Consider the following 17575-nt stretch of genomic DNA (forward strand, 5'->3'; position numbering starts at 1 on the left):
AGGGGGAGAACAGCTGGATCAAAAGGTAGATGTAAGGAAGCTCCTTAATTTTTTAAGAAGGTACCAAACTGTTTTCCAAAGCAATTTTACCATTTTGCATTCCTACCAGCAATGTCTGAAAGGTGTAGTTCCTCTATATCCTCACCAATACTTGGTATAGTTCGTCTTTTGAATTTAAGCCATTAAATTAAAGTGTGTAGTGCTATATCATTGTGGTTTTAATTTGCATTTTCTTAGTGAATAATGATATTGAGTATCTTTTATACTTCTTAGGTATTCGTGTATATATATATATATATATACACACATACTATAAAGAGTCTGTTTAAATCTTTTGCCCACTTAAAAAAATTGGGTTGTTTCACATTTTTGAGGTTTGAGAGTTAAAAAAAAAAATTCTGGAAACAAGGCTTTTATCAGATATATGCTTTGTAAAAAGTTTCCCCTGGTTTGTGGCTTGTCTTTTAACTCTCTTAATAGTGACTTTTGAAAAACAAAGGTTTTTGATTATCATGAGGTTCAATTGATCAATTTGTTCTTTTATGCATTGTGCTTTTGGTACTGTAGCTAGGAAATCTCTATCTAATTCAACATATTTTCACCTCTGTATTATTCTAGAATTTTAAGTTTTTATTAATACTCTTTTGTTGTTTATTGACTTTGGCTGCACTGGGTCTCTGTTGCTGTGAGCGGGCTTTCTCTAGCCGTGGAGAGTGAGGGTTACTTTCTAGCTGTGGTGCACGGACTTCTCACTGCTGGGGCTTCTCCTGCGGCGGAGCACAGGCTCCAGGGCACACAGGCTTTGGTAGTTGAGGCCTACAGGCTCCAGAGCACAAGCTCAATAGTTGTGGTGCACAGGCTTATTTGCCCTGGGGGACATGGGATCTTTCCAGATTAGGGATCGGGATTCATGGCATTTTAAATGGAATGATCTCCACCATTAACCTAAGGAGCATTCAGACTGCTTGGTACCATAAACTTCCGAAAGAATAGAAGATATCTTTATATCTTTATATAAATGGGTCTCTGGGACTGGAAATGTTTAGTCAGGATACTAACTCATAATTCATTTTTCCTATATAAAGATTTCTTTAATCAATGTTAAATTTTATAGAGCCTTGCAGAGTAAAAAGTGGAATCTTTCCTAAAATTTACTTCTATTTAAAACAGGATGATGATCCAAAGCATTGCATTTAATTATTTCAAATCTTCAGAGAGCACAATGCTTGTGGTGCTGTAAGCATCAATGATAACCGCCATACATAAACTAGGTGCTAGTTTTACTTTTATTTCAAAATAGGCAGAGAACAGTTAATAATAGAAAAAAAAAGATAGATGTGAACTTTCTACTGAAACTAGTAAATGCTTTACTTGTCGTCTTTTCATTTTTTATCTTTCTGTCATCCACAGTCCTATAAAACGCAGAAGTTCTAAACTTGGAATCAGATTATCCAACGAAAACAAACAAGCTTTTAGTAATGGAAAAAATGACTTAATAGAAGAGCAGAAGCTAGCAGAAAAGAAGGTATATGATCCTATATATGTAAACTGAAAATGACACAAAAGCATTTAATAAGGCTTTTTATATGATGTCTTCTGACAAGGGAACATCTAAAAGAACATAATGGAATCATAAAATACTAATAAGACTACTGACCTGTTCAGTTCAATTTAGTCACTCAGTCGTGTCCGACTCTTTGTGACCCCATGGACTGCAATACGCCAGGCTTCCCCGTCCATCACCAACTCCTGTAGCTTACTCAAACTCGCGTCCATTGTCGATGATGCCATCCAACCATCTCATCCTCTGTCATTCCCTTCTCCTCCTGCCTTCAATCATTCCCAGCATTCAAGGTCTTTTCAAATGAGTCAGTTCTTCGCATCAGGTGGCCAAAGTATTGGAGTTTCAGCTTCAGCATAAGTCCTTCCAATGAATATTCAGGACTGACCTGTTAGTTTTGTGTTATACTTTAGTCGTTATAGGAGATAACATATTTCAGGTAAAGTATTTAGAACCAAAGACTGATTATTCAAAAATGAACCACACTCCTATTAGTCAGGGTTCTACATTTCTTGTCTAATAGTACCTCAATAGCAAGCTCTAGGACAGTAGCACATATAAGCTGCAAAAGCAAACCTTAGTGTTCCCTGTCTGTATATAGGAAGCTTCTTGGAATACCCCATTGGTACAGTTTTATGAGATAACTGATCTACCAGAAAGGCTCTAGCCTATCAATTGACCTATAATTAGCCCCAGGTATTCTTTAGGATACCAAAAGAGGTAGAATCTAATGACTCAAGTAGCCCAGAGGCACTATAACACTGTGAACAATGTTGAGTCAAACTACCCTATGGTTTTTTCCAATAGTCATGTACAGATGTGAGAGGTGGACCATAAAGAAGCCTAGCTGCTGAAGAATTGATGCTTTCGAGTTGCGGTGCTGGAGAAGACTCTTCAAGAGTCCTTTGGACAGCACGGCGATCAAACCAATCGTAAAGGAAATCAACCTTGAATATTCACAGGAAGGACTGATGCTGAAGATGAAACTACAATACTTTGGCCACCTGATGAGAAGAGCTGACTCATTGGAAAAGACCTTGATGCTTGCAAAGACTGAGGGTTGGAGGAGAAGGGGATGACAGAGGATGAGATGGTTGAACGGCATCATCAATTCAATGGACATGAGTTTGAACAAACTCCAGAAGACAAGTGAAGGACAGGGAAGCCTGGAGTGCTGCAGTCTATGGGGTCACAAAGAGTTGGACACAACTTAGCAGCTGAAACCACCACTACCACCCAGGTTCACATCCCAGCTGTGCAATGTATAAGCTTTGTTGTGACCTTGCAGTCACAACTGTATCTCATTTCTTCACTGGTATAATACAAAAATAAGAATAAACATATTTACTTCATATGACTATTTTGAGACAATACATGTGCCTAAAAACAATGTCTATTACGTGTGTGTTAGTCGCTCAGTTGTATCCAACTCTTTGCAACCCTATCAGCTGTAGCCCACCAAGCTCCTCTGTCCATGGAATTCTCTAGGCAAGAATACTGGAGGAGGTTGCCATTTCCTTCTCCAGGGTCTCCTGCATTGCAGGTGGATGCTTTAATCTCTGAGCTACTAGGCAAGCCACAGTTAAACATAATTATTTGGGCTTACTATTATTCCCAGAGATAGGTCCTTGTAAAGATGGAAAGGTAGGACTTTTCATGCTTTTTATAAGAACTTGTTACAAACTAAAAGTTCTACACCCTAACTATAGCTTCTACTTAATGCCATATTGCTTTCAAATAGAAAGGGGTGGAATCATTTTGTAAATTAACAACAAATCATATTTATCATTTGGGTGGGACTGAAGAGAGAAGAGAGGAGTTTTTTGAGTGAGGAAAGGGCCTATGTGAATCAGCCAATAAGACCCAACTGGAAAAGAACTATATGAGATAACTATGACAACAATTAAAATAAATCTTCAAAGTATATTTCAAAATATAATCTCCACTAATTACTCTGTCCTTAAAAAAACATTTTTTGATCTTTGTAAGAACTACATAAAATTAAAATACTTCACACTGTTCACTATGAATTTCACTAAGGAAAAAAAAAAAAGTTAATGCATTAATAGAACATATGAATAAAAAAACACACAAACCTTCAATTTCAAGGGTTAGTCATTGTAAAAGATGAATATTATCAGTTCAAATTATTTAAGCATTTCTCAATTAAGTTTATGCAACTCTATTAAAACAAAGAATGTAGCTGTGGCTAAGAAAGTTAGTATTACTGACTTGAAAAGGGAAAGAAAAAAAAATGTATCAATTCCTAACTTCTTATGATGTCTAACAAAAATCACTTTGTAACTTTACCACAGAATTCTGAAGATAAGAATTATAAAATACTGATCTAAAACCCAAGTCTTTCTCAGTAAATAGGAAACCTACAGTATCAAATAAAATTAAAGGGAGACTAGAAGGAATAGTTTAATCTCTGGGCTGAACTACTGAAATGGCTTCCAAGCTGCTATTTTTCATAACTATCAAATTAATTCTCCAGTAGACTTTAATTCATTGTTCAGTGTTGCAAATTCTTTACCATTTTATACACCAGGTATATACTTTTAGGCTTGCCACCATCCATTCTTACAACCTTCTTCACAGACTATTTTCCATTTCTGAAAGCTGAACATCCTTCAGACCCAAAACCCTGACTGCATTTCCATCACTTGGGTTTAGCTCCTTCCTCACTCACCTCCTTCAGCACATTTTAAAGATAGTGAAAAATTCTAGCTTACCCTTGTTTATGAATCATCTCAAACATACAAACCATAGAATTATTATACCCTCCCCCACTTAGTATGCCTTTAAACATGTTGTAAAAATACCAGTGTTCAACTGAAGAGCCATCTGAGAAAAGATCTCTTGTTTGAACTATTGCAATAGACTCTGGAATTGGTCTCCTGGTAGAACTTCCTCTTCTCTCTTCCCCCATGCCTCAATCTTTTCGATAGGTAGCAGATGTCACTTAAAAATGCAAATCTGATTACATTAAGGCAATTAAATCTCCGATGCATTTCGAGAGCTCTCAGTATGAAATGTATGTGGGCTTCCCTGGTGGCTCAGATGGTAAACAGTCTGCCTGCAATGCAGGAAATTGGATTTGATCCCTGGGTCAGGAAGATCCCCTGGAAAAGGAAATGCCAACCCATTCCAGTATTCTTGCCTGGAAAATCCCATGGACAGAAGAGCCTGGTAGCCTACAGTCCACGGGGTCACAAAAAGTCTGGACATGACCGAGCGACTTTAACTCCCTGAGTCCTACTAGATCTGACCTCTGCCCACCTCTCTATACATCTTGTGGCACCACTCTTCTCATTAATGTGCTCTGGACATACTTCCACTGGATTCTTCCACTCTTCCGCTGGGCTGTGCTCCCTCTGTCCTTCCTATGAAGGGCTTTTCCATGTTGTTTCCTTTGTCCTATTCCTCAGCATTTCACCACTAAGATTCTACCTCTCCTCCCTTTACCAACTCTACCAAGTTATACCAATTCATCCTTCAGCTCTCAGTTCAACCATCACTTCCAGAGACTCCACCTAAACTCTCAAATCCTTTTATTCCCTTTATTCTTTATTTTTAATTGAAATATACTGGACATATGTACAGCATTTTGTGCTTTTCCTTCAAAATACTCAACACTGATTGATTATCTGATTAATAAGAGCAAAGACTGGTCTGTATTCCTTAGCTCCTAGTATCAAGCTTGGCACATACAAGGCACTCAACAAACATTGTTAAATTCATGAAATATTGATAGTTCAATCACCAGCTAATCAGTATAAGAGAATCTCTGTCCTCTATAAATTCTACCAATTTTAGGAATGAATTAGTTTAGTAAGCAGCCTTAGCAGTCTGTTGTGAAATTTTAGCTTTAAAAAGTATATTGCGTTCAGTCGTTAAGTCATCTCCAACTCTTTGTGATGACATGGACTAGCCTGCCAGGCTCCTCTGTTCATGGGATTTCTCAGGTAAGAATACTGGACTGAGTTGCCATTTCCTAGTCCAGGGTATCTTTTCAACCCAGAGATCAAAACCGCGTCTCCTGCATTGGCAGGTGGATTCTTCACCACTGCACCACCTCAGAAGCCCGGAAAGAGTATTAACCCACAGTAAATGTTTACATGTCTAACCTAGCAAAGGAGACAACTTTTCAAAATATTTGAATTCATTTGAAATCTCATAACTTCTTATACCAGCAATATCTAAGAATTCTGGTTTCTCTACATCCTTTCCAGTATTTAATACTATCAGTCTTAAAATTTAGCCATTCTGGTGGATATATACTAATACTTTACTGTGATGAACAACACTGAATATACTTTAACATATACTTTCATATATATATTGAAAAATAACAATATACTTTCTCTGATGAACAATATTGAATAATTTTTTTTATGTTTATCACCATTTGAATGTTTGCTTTTGTGATGTGCTTGTGTATTTTTTCTTACTGATTTGTAGTTTAATACATATATACACCAGGCTTCCCTGGTGCTCAGATGGTAAAGAATCTGCCTGCAATGCGGGAGACCTGGGTTTGATCCCTGAATTAGGAAGATCCCCTGGAGGAAGGATGGCAACCCACTCCAGTATTCTTCCTGGAGAATTCCCATGGATAGAGGAGCCTGGCGGGCTCCAGTCCATGGGGTCGCAAAGAGTTGGACACGACTGAGCAACTAAGCACACATATATACAATCCCTGAATATAAACTCTGCTGCTACTGCTACGTCACTTCAGTCGTGTCCGACTCTGTGCGACCCCATAGACGGCAGCCCACCAGGCTCCGCCATCCCTGGGATTCTCCAGGCAAGAATACTGGAGTGTGTTGCCATTTCCTTCTCCAGTGCATGAAAGTGAAAAGTGAAAGTGAAGTCGCTCAGTCGTCTCTGACTCCTAGCGACCCCATGGACTGCAGCCTACCAGGCTCCTCTATCCATGGGATTTTCCAGGCAAGAGTACTGGAGTGGGGTGCCATTGCCTTCTCCAGAATATAAACTCTATGTTATGTCAACTCTACGTGAGACAAGTATCTTCCCATCCTGAAGCTTACTTCTCTTAATGTTATCTTTGGAGGGACAGAAATTCTTCATTGTAATGTACTCCAATTAATCAGTCTTCTCTTTTACAGTTAATGATTTTTGTGTCCAGTTTAAACATATTTTCCCCACCTCAAGTTTATGAAGACATCTTAATGTGTTACCTTCTTCAATATCTATTATTACATATTTCACATTTAGATCTGCAATCTATCTCAAATTGATCTTTGTGTATGAAGTAAGGTACAGGATATCAACCCTTTTTCCATATGGGTAGGCTGAGTGAGTTCCATTTATTTTCCATCAGAGTAAATAACTCCTTTCACCTTTTTCATTCTTTTTAAATTTTTATTTTTATATTGGAATAAAGTTGATTAACAGTGTTGTATTAAGTTTCAGGTATACAGCAAAATGATTCAGTTATATATAATACATGTATCTAATTTTTAAAAAATTATTTTCCCATTTAGGTTATTACAGAGTATTGAGAGAGTTCCCTGTGTTATAGAGTAGGTCCTTGTTGATTATCTGTTTTAAATATAGCAGCATGTACATGTCAATTCCAAATTCCCAACCCATCCGTTCCCCTGCACCATTCTGTTTTAAAGATTAACCAGGCTATATTTGGCCTTTTTCATTGATCATCAGACTGTCATTTTTCTCTCTCTCTCTCACACACACACACACACAACTGGGATTTTGGTTTGGCTTGTGTTGAATCTGTGATTGGTTTAGAATTAACTTCTTTATAAGAGTCAACCTTCCAAACCATGAACCTAGTATATCTTTTCATTTATTTAGCTTACAGGCTCTGTGAAACCCTTACAGGAAGTCTGGCATGGTTAACATTCTCATTCTCTCACAAATGTAATGGTGGAATTTTCCAGAAGCTATATATGTGAAATCACAACATACTACATGCAGAAATTGTTATAAGAATCCATTTATCTTCTATTAAGCAAGACATTAAAAACTGCAAAATGTAAAACAAAGCCATTCTTCATTAAAATTTTTGACTTGCAAAATGCTTATTTTCCATTAACATGCTGTTCACGAACTTTCTGGACAATCCAGTATATTTGCATATGAGTTATTTTAAAACAAATAAATATTTTAAAGATTTTTGAGTTTTAGTTTCTAATTCGTTAAATACTGGAAGACAGTCAACATAAGCAAAATGGTCTTTGGGTTCTTCCCTATTAAAATAATAGTAGGCAAAAAATAATAGTAACCAACAAATTAGTATTATTATTTTATTGAGATAATTATAGATTCACAGGTAGTTGTAAAAACAGATATTACTTTGCCCAGTTTCCCTTAATGATAAAATTCTGTGAAAGCTATATACAGTAATATTATATCCATGACACTGACATCGATATAATCCATCTGAGATTTCCCCAGTTTTACGTACCCTGTGTGGTGTAGTCCATTCAAATTTTAAGAGTATAAAAGGGCTTTGAAACAGAAAGATTTAAGAACTGCTGATCTAAGATTTAAAATTTATGCTTTTTCATTTTTATAGACTGTATATTTAAATAATCGAATCTTGCTTCCTTATAAATTCAATTCTAGCTTTGTCTTCCTCATATTCTCATAATACACTAGTCAGAATGACAGAGTAGGTATGTTTGTTCAGAGAGAATCAGCCCCACCAGCTACTGTTGATGACCTCAGATGATATATGAGTAACCTAAAAGGTGGATCAATTGATCCCTTTCCCAAGAACCCAGAATTAGAACTCAGAAGGTGATCAATCTCTCTGGATACCTAGACCAGATATAAACTCTGAAATTGTTGGTAGCCTTTTATTTTTCCTTCTGAACTGAGAAAACAAGAAACCTAGCTTGCTGTAAAAAAGAATCAAGTGGATTTGTTAGAAAAAAATGATGAGAAACATAGAGGACTTCCTGTGTTGCATATACTTCTTGGCTCTAATTCATTCCAGAAGCCCAGATTCTATAAGATATCTCTATAATCTTACAATGAATTACTTTATTTAGGCTAGTTCTAATGGATTTTTCCTACTTAAAACAAAGAATTCTAATTAATATGTGCAAGAGGTCCTTCTACCGTTTTCCTACTAATGGCTCTCCTAATACCAAGGCTAAGTATTGATTCGTGGTTTTGAAAACTGCTCCCTTTGTTTTTTCAAGGGACTCAAAAGAAATAGTTGAGCTGATGATTGGAGGAGGGGGGATCTTAGGGCATATGAAGAATTACAAGTGTGTGTCTATAACTATGTATAAATTTGTTAACAATTCTAGCAAAAGGATTGGAATATAGTTTTTTTTTTTTTTCTGTAGAAATAATTTTGTTATACAAAGCCATTCAACTAATGAGTAATGAAAAAAAAAAGCTGTCATTGGTAGGATCTGCTGAAACAGCCTACAAATCAAAAACTGTAGGACTAGACACAGTTCTACAGATGTGATTTCACAAGGTAAAGAAACAGATATTTTTAAAAATCTGGACTAAACACTAATTTAGCTTTATACTGAATTAGTACATTTTAAAATGATTATACTCTGATCAGACACTAGGCTTGCTTTTAAACTTTCAAGCAATCTTTTTCTCATGTTTGTCAAAGATGGTCTCTACCAACCTATAGTTATCAATATTTTAATGCAGAAATGTCAATTAATACCCATTATCTTTTCATTTTATTTTTTAAAACCTACTATTTCACACTTTTTGGAGTTCTCTCTCAGCTTCTACAGTTTTATCTATTTGGGGTTAGCTGAAAAGTTCATTTGAGTGTTTCCATATCATCTTACAGAAAAACTCCAACAAACTTTTTGGCCAACCCAATACTACAATGTTGAATGAGATCGAGTCAAGAACATAAGGACCACTACTTTAGTCTTCCCTCTGGATTGACACTGAGTGATTCATCAGTAGGCTGATGAGTAGTGATGAGTATACAGTGGTTCATTCAGCGGTTAATCCATATAATCCTGCTAATATTCATGTCAGATTTCCGTCATGTTGACCACAAAGATCTAACAAGAGAGTGTCCAAGTGCTGTACTGCAAAATCAAGCTACATTTGTAAAACTTCCCTCATTTGAACTTGCTAACCTTGCCAAAAAAAGGAAGTGAAGATAGGTCAACATAAAACTTGTTTTCAGAAAACTCAAACTGGCATCCAGTTATCAACATAACCTCTTCTAAAACTATCCACTTAATAATGGATATTAGAATTCTTCCAGTCAGAGTACTAGACCATTTTAAACAAATGCACAGGTAAATTAAATGCTGTACCATCAGTTATTTCCTTCTTCCTAGTTTTGATTCATTTCACAACTCCTAAGAGCCCTCTTTTCACTGTCTTCAAAAAAGTTTTCATAAAATTCATGTAACTCTAGGCTTCAACATTCCTGATTCTATTCTTAGAGATTTGTAGCCATTTTTGCAATTCATTCTTAAAAGAGATATTCATCATTAAGTGGTTTTCATATTCATATAAAACAAGGTAAAAGAGCTCACCATGTAAAAATTGCTTCTGTAGCTTTTAAAATCTCTTTATTCTTCAAGACTATCTGCCATGGGACCTCCCTGGTGGTCCAGTAGTTAAGGATCCGCCTTGCAAAGCAGGAGACTTGGGTTTCAATCTCTTGTTGGCAAACTAAGGTCCATGTGTCGTGGAGCAACTATGGTTGTGCCATAACCGCTGAGCACAAGCGCCACAACTACAGAGTCTGTGCACTGCAACAAAAGATCCCTTGCGCTGCAACCAAGACCCAACACAGCCAGATAAATATTTTAAAACAAACCAAAAACTCCAACTATTTGCCTTTTTTGAAATTCTCATTATTTTCTCAGTAGTCTATTTGCCAAAAGCTTCAAAATACATCCAACTAAACTCCTAAATCATTTTCTTACTTGTAAAACTCTCCTGAGGTAGCCATTCTAATGATAATCAGTCTTTCCTCATGAAATAAAAGGTTCAGAGAAAAGAATGGCATAATACAGAAATACTTAACCACCAATACCAGCTTCCTTGAGTGGCTAAAGACTAAAACACTAATATTCATTATGTCACTGTCTCTGAATTTAGTTCTGAATACATTACTGGAAGTCGCCATTTAGGCATTTTTCTCCAGTCCAGATGCATCTTCATTACTTTTTTCTGCTTGTTATACACAACTCAAAGATGGCATAATCCAAATAATTCCCTCTCAGAGATAGCCATTAAGAATTGGGGTAACATCCTCAGATTTACTTTCTATGCAAATGTTTCCCCCCAAATGGAATCATATCATACATACTGTCTTGCCACTTTTTGTCACTTAAGTGTATTTAAAAGGGAACAATTTACATATCATCAGTCAATCTCACACATAAAACAAACATATACATAATCTTCCTCCATCACTAAGTAAGATTGGCTTTAAATGTCAAGAGTAAGTTAAAAAGGGCAGAAAAGGGACTTCCCTGGCAGTCTAGTGGTTAAGACTCCATGCTCCCACTGCAGGAGGTACAGGGTCTACACGGTCAGTGAACTAAGATCTCAACTGCCTCATGGCATGGCCAGGGAAAAAAAAAGCAGTGTGTGTAGGGGGTGGGGTGGGAGGGGAATGCCATGATAATTTTGAGTTGAGGTTTAGTAATATAATAACCATTTCCTATTTCATTTAAGCTAAAACAAATCCAATGATGTCTGCTCAAGGTCAAAATAAACCACACAATCTTTTTGTAGAACTGCTACTTTTTTCATTAACTGTGCAACTTAAAAAAAAAAACAACAGTAAAATATGCAAAAGAAGTCACAAATACTCAAAGGAACTCTAGAAATATTTTCAGCAAAAAAGAAAAAATATATCAATGTAAAAGTTTCTTGTTTAAAAACAGTATTTTACTTTTATTTTCTCAGAAAACACAACTTTGTAAATCTAAAAACTGAAAAAAGTTAAGAGACATCTTTTTCTTTTCTGGCCACTCTACAAAGTTTGCATCTACTTAGTTCCCCAGCCAGGAATCAAACCCACGATCCCTGCAATGAAGTCTGGAGTCCAAACCACTAGATGGCCAGGGAATTCCCAGAGACTGTTACATGATTTTTTAACTGTACAATTCTTAGCAAAAACCAACATGCTTTGAGAAAATGTACTCTCATCTTTCATTTTAACCTATGACCTTATTTTCACAGGACTTCCCTGGTGGCTCAGAGGTTAAAGCGTCTGCCTCCAATGCGGGAGACCTGGGTTCGATCCCTGGGTCGGGAAGATCCCCTGGAGAAGGAAATGGCAAACCACTCCAGTATTCTTGCCTGGAGAATCCCATGGACGGAGGAGCCTGGCAGGCTACAGTCCACGGGGTCGCAAAGAGTCGGACATGACTGAGCGACTTTCCTTTCCTTTTATTTTCACAGTGCATTATTTAAGGCAATAAAAGACTTCTGGATTGTTACTACTGCCACTCCTTTATTGTTTTCCAACAGTTTTGTGCTCTAGCTCTCCCCATACCCCTAAAAATACACACTCCACTTCCTCCTACAATATCATAAAAATAAATTTGACCTTAAAGTTCTTAATTAATTCTTCTGAAGTGAAAGGCACAGAAAACACACACACACAAAATTTTGCATGTGTTTTTGGATAGTTCACCAAAACCCTAAAAAAAAAATCTACCATGAATCCTTATCCTTGTGGTTTCCCTGTGGCTTTGTAAATTCACTTCTATTTGCTACTCAAATACACCTAAGAAAATAGACACATCTAAGGAAACAGACTAAGATAAAAAAACCCTCTTAACGATTTTTATGTATTATTTGTAAGTAAGCCATCTCTCAATATCCTACATATCCTTTTAGCATGTATTTCACACTTCACTTTAATTTCTTGTTTACTGTCTGTCTGCCCCAAATATCATTCAAATATACTCTGCTTCTGACCTATAGAGTAAGCACAAAGTAAGCATTAACTGAATGAATACACTCTGTGAAAAGCACTCCATTCACCCAGTTGTCCAAACTGGAAACCAAGTGCACACACAACTTTGCTTCTATTCCCTCATGTCAAACCACTTCCAATTCCTACCAATTGTATTTCTTGAATATGTCCTGAGTCCATCTACTATTTTCCAACTAGATCGCCACTAAGCTAGTTCAACTCTCTTAGACTACTCAAGTTTCTGAACTAGTTTCCCTGCTTCAAGTCTTGTCCTCTTTTCAGCTGCATTCTCCATGCTGCAGCCAAAGTGATTCTTCTTAAAGAGAAAATCTGATTTTCTCATTTAGCCTGATAAAATCTTTCAACACCTCTACATACCTCCAGCTCTTTGCACATACTAGTCCCTCTCTCTGAAACAGTTTGCTGTACTCTCTTTTCTCTTACAACTTTGGCTAACTTTTACTCATCATTCAACAGCTAAATGGAGAAGGCAATGGCACCCCACTCCAGTACTCTTGCCTGGGAAACCCCATGGACGGAGGAGCCTGGTAGGCTGCAGCCCATGGGGTCGAGACGAGTCGGATATGACTGAGCGACTTCACTTTCACTTTTCACTTTCATGCACTGGAGGAGGAAATGGCAACCCACTTCAGTATTCTTGCCTGGAGAATCCCAGGGACGGAGGAGCCTGGTGGGCTGCCGTCTATGGGGTCGCACAGAGTCGGACACGACTAACATGACTTAGCAGCAGCAGCAGCAACAGCTAAAAAAAATAACTTTCTTCAGGAAGTTTCCCCTTTCCCCAAATCAAGGTGAGATGTGCCTTCATCAACTTCCATACCACTATGTACTACAACCATTATATATCATTACACGTAACTGACATAAATGTATAATTTCACTAAATGTGTAATTTCCTTGTATGAAAAGTGAAAGCATTAGTTGCTCAGTTGTGTCTGACTCTTTGTGACCCCATGGAGTGTAGCCTGACAGGCTCCTCTGTCCATGGGATTCTCCAGGCAAGAACACTGGGGTGGGTTGCCATCGCTTCTCCAGGGGATCTTCCCAACCCAGGGACTGAACCCAGGTCACTGCACTGTAGGCAGATACTTCACCACCTGAGGCACTAGGGAAGTCCCATAATATCCGTATATTTACCCATATATCTAACACACTGCGAGCTATGTTAGGGCAGGGACAGTAACTGGCCATCTTCTAGGTCATCGTAACGATACTGATGAATACCAAGCCCAAGCTGGGGCTGGGGAACTGGTAGAAGAGAATTACAGCCTCAGTTTTTAGTGGTGAATAGTGATCAATACATAAAAAATACAACAGCTTACTGTAAATTTATTCACACATTATATAACAACCCATTTCAAACGTAAGAACAAAGTTAGTGGAGGTGATGGAATTCTAGCTGCTGCTAAAGTGCTGCACTCAACATGCCAGCAAATTCGGAAAACTCAGCAGTGGCCACAGGACTGGAAAAGGTCAGTTTTCATTCCAATCCCAAAGAAGGGCAATGCCAAAGAATGTTCAAACTACCGCACAATTGTGCTCATTTCACATACTAGGCAAGGTAATACTCAAAACCCTTCAAGCTAGGCTTCAACAATGCGTGAACTGAGAACTTCCAGATGTTCAAGCTGGTTTTAGAAAAGGCAGTGGAACCAGAGATCAAATTGCCAACATCCGCTGGATCACAGAAAAAGCAAGATAATTTCAGAAAAACATCTACTTCTGCTTCATTGACTACGCTAAAGCCTTTGACTATGTGGATCACAACAAACTATGGAAAATTCCTAAAGACATGGGAATACCAGATCACTTTACCTGCCTCCTTTGTGGCTCAGCTGGTAAAGAATCTGCCTGCTAAACAGGAGACTAGGGTTCGATCCTTGGGTTGGGAAGATCCCCTGGAGGAGAAGGGAAAGGCTAACCATTCCAGTATTCTGGCCTAGAGAATTCCATGTACTGTATAGTCCATGGGGTCGCAAAGAGTCCGACGCGACTGAGCGACTTTCACTTTCACTTCACCTACCTGCCTCCTGAGAAATCTATATTCAGGTCAAAAAGCAATAGTTAGAACCGGACACAGAACAATGGAAGAGTTCAAAATTGGGAAATTATTATCAATGACAGACTTTATCTTCTTGGGCTCCAAAATCATTGCAGACGGTGACTGCAGCTATGAAATTAAAAGACGCTTGCTCCTTGGAAGAAAAGCTACAAGAAATCTAGACCACATACTAAAATGCAGAGACATTAACTTGCCGACAAAGGTCCATATAGTCAAAGCTGTGCTTTTTCCAGTAGTCATGTACAGATGTGAGAGCTGAACCGTAAAGAAAGCTGAGCACTAGAATTGATGCTTTTGAACTGTGGTGTTGGAGAAGACTCTTGAGAATCCTCTGGAGAGCAAGGTGATCAAACCAGTCAATCCTAAAGGAAATCAATCCTGAACAGTCACTGGAAGGACTGATGGTGAAACTCTAACACTTTGGACAACCTGATGGAAGAGTCGATTCATTGGAAATGATGCTGGGAAAGACTGAGGGCAGGGGGAGAAGAGGGCGACAGAGGATGAGATGGTTGGATGGCATCACTGACTCAATGGACATGAGTTCGAGCAAACTCTGGGAGATAATGAAGGACAGGGAAGCCTGGCATGCTGTAGTCCATGGGGTCACAAAGAGTTGGATAACATCGAGCAACTGAACTGATTCCAAGTGTGTAATTAAAAGGTTTTGGTATATTCAGAGTTATGCAACCATCACCACAATTAATTTTAGAACATTTTTATCACCCTAAAAAGAAATGCTATATCTATTAGCAGATATATGGGACAAGGACACATATTTCTCCATTTCCCCTCAATACCTTCAGCCTTTGGCAAACACTAATCTACCATCTGTCTCTATGTATTCACCTATACAGAACATTTCATATAATGGAAACCTACAATATGTGGTCTTTCGTGACTGGCGCCTTTCACATAGTTTAATGTCTTTAAATTCATCTACGTTGTAGCAAGTATCAGCACTTAGTTTCTTTTTATTGACAAATAACATTCCACTGATTTCAATAACAAAACCACCACATTTTATTTATCTATTTATTAGCTGATAGACATTTTGTGTTGGTTCCACTTTTTGGCTATTATGTTAACACTGCCATAAACATTAACACACACATTTTGTTTTCAATTCTCTTGATTATATACTTAAGAGAACTGCTACGTTATATGGCAACTATTCTGTTGCTAGACTACTTGCAGAACTAGACTGTTCTGCAAGTAGTTGAAAATGGTTGCACCATTTTACATTACCACCAGCAGTGTAGGAGGAATGTAATTTCTCCATACTCCAGTCATACTTGTTATTATCTATTGACTTTATTACAGTCATTCTATTAGGTGTGAAGTGGTATCTCATCATGGTTTTGATTTGCATGTTCCTGGTGGCTAAGCAATTTCACTTTATGCTAAACTCTGTGAGGGTAGTGTTGGTATCTCTTTTGTTTAAAGTATATCCTCCCAGTTCTTAATAGTGTGAAACACAGAATAGGCCTTTAATTCTGGTAAGTGAATATATAAAAAGATAGGATGAGTTTAGAAGTATTTTTTTTTCAAGTGTGCATGATAAGAGATATTGACTGTATGTTGGAAGTGGAAGGAGAAAACACAAGACCCTGAGATTGTAGTTTAGTAAATGGAAGACAGATGATGTAAAAAATAAGATGTATATTATATAAAAAAGAAAACAGAGCATAAAAACAGAACAGCTGAAACTATAAGAACGAATTATATGGAAAAGAAAAAATAGAGACACACAGAGAACTTTGGGGTTTCCCAGGTGGTTCAATGGTAAAAGAATTTGCCTGCCAATGCAGCAGATGGGGAGTTGATCCCTGGGTCAGGAAGATCCCCTGGAGAAGGAAATGGCAACCCACTCCAGTATCCTTGCTTGGAAAATCCCATGAACAGAGGAGCCTGGAGGGCTACAGTCCATGGGGTCTCAAAGAGTAGGACACATCTTAGTGACTAAACAACAAAACAATGCAAGAGAACTTTGGAACATTCTTCTTCAAGAAAGAAAATATGTGGTCCACTGGTGGTCCAATGGTTAAGAAGCCTTCTACCAGTGCAGGGGACATGGGTTCAATTCTTGGTCAAAGACTCCACATGCTGCGGGGCAAGTAAGCCCATGAGCTGCCAGAACTACTGAAGCCAGCATGTCTAGAGCCTGTGCTCCACAAGAGCAGTCACCACAATAAGAGGCCCACGCACCTCAACAAAGAGTCGCCCCTGCAACTAGAGAAAACCCACCAGCAGCAGTGAAGACCCAGTACAGCCAAAAATAAATAAATAAGTACATAAAATTTAAAAGAAAGAGACCAGAACAAGAAACCAAATAGGAGCATTCAGGAAACAAGGATGGAACAGGGTCAAGAAAGATTCAAGTCATCTGTTAAGTTCCTTGTAACTTAAACATAGCCTTCTCAGGGATGTCTTTCCTGATATTCTAGGTTAAGTCCTTCCAGTAAAACAAATTCATTTCACCCTAGATCTCTATTCTACATTTTCTGGCACCTCCTCTTGATTATACACTACATGCAGACAGGGATCTTATGCTGCTGCTGCTGCTGCTAAATCGCTTCAGTCGTGTCTGACTCTGTGCGACCCCATAGACGGCAGCCCACCAGGCTCCACCGTCCCTGGGATTCTCCAGGCAAGAATACTGGAGTGGGTTGCCATTTCCTTCTCCAATGCAGGAAAGGGAAAAGTGAAAGTGAAGTCGCTCAGTCGTGTCCGACTCTTAGCGACCCCATGGACTGTAGCCTACCAGGCTCCTCCATCCATGGGATTTTCCAGGCAAGAGTACTGGAGTGGGGTGCCATTGCCTTCTCGGGATCTTATGCTAGTCATATGATTAATAGTGATTTATATATTTGTTTATGAATGAGTTAATCACTACATGAATAACAGCATCATTTATCAGTAAATACAAATACTGTGTAATATTTGAAACAACTTACAAACAAACTTTATTAACACACCGAGTAATAAAATAGATTTT

The 17575-nt window shown here is 38.0% G+C and overlaps 1 protein-coding gene and 1 long non-coding RNA gene across 31 annotated transcripts in view; both read right to left on the reverse strand.

The window, feature by feature from the left end:
- The window catches only part of PPP1R12A (protein phosphatase 1 regulatory subunit 12A), a 171114-nt gene that overhangs the window by 142149 nt on the left and 11390 nt on the right, over positions 1-17575 (reverse strand). The window lies entirely within an intron of this gene.
- Positions 9889-14840, reverse strand: LOC145546418 (uncharacterized). Its single transcript, XR_014082915.1, has 2 exons — positions 13613-14840; positions 9889-11816 (listed from the first exon to the last, which is right to left on the reverse strand). It is a non-coding gene; the product is annotated as an uncharacterized LOC145546418 (long non-coding RNA).

Source organism: Giraffa tippelskirchi, chromosome 4 (genome assembly GCF_054371585.1).
Source record: "Giraffa tippelskirchi isolate mGirTip1 chromosome 4, T2T-mGirTip1v1.2.pri, whole genome shotgun sequence".
Taxonomy (NCBI): Eukaryota; Metazoa; Chordata; class Mammalia; order Artiodactyla; family Giraffidae; genus Giraffa; species Giraffa tippelskirchi.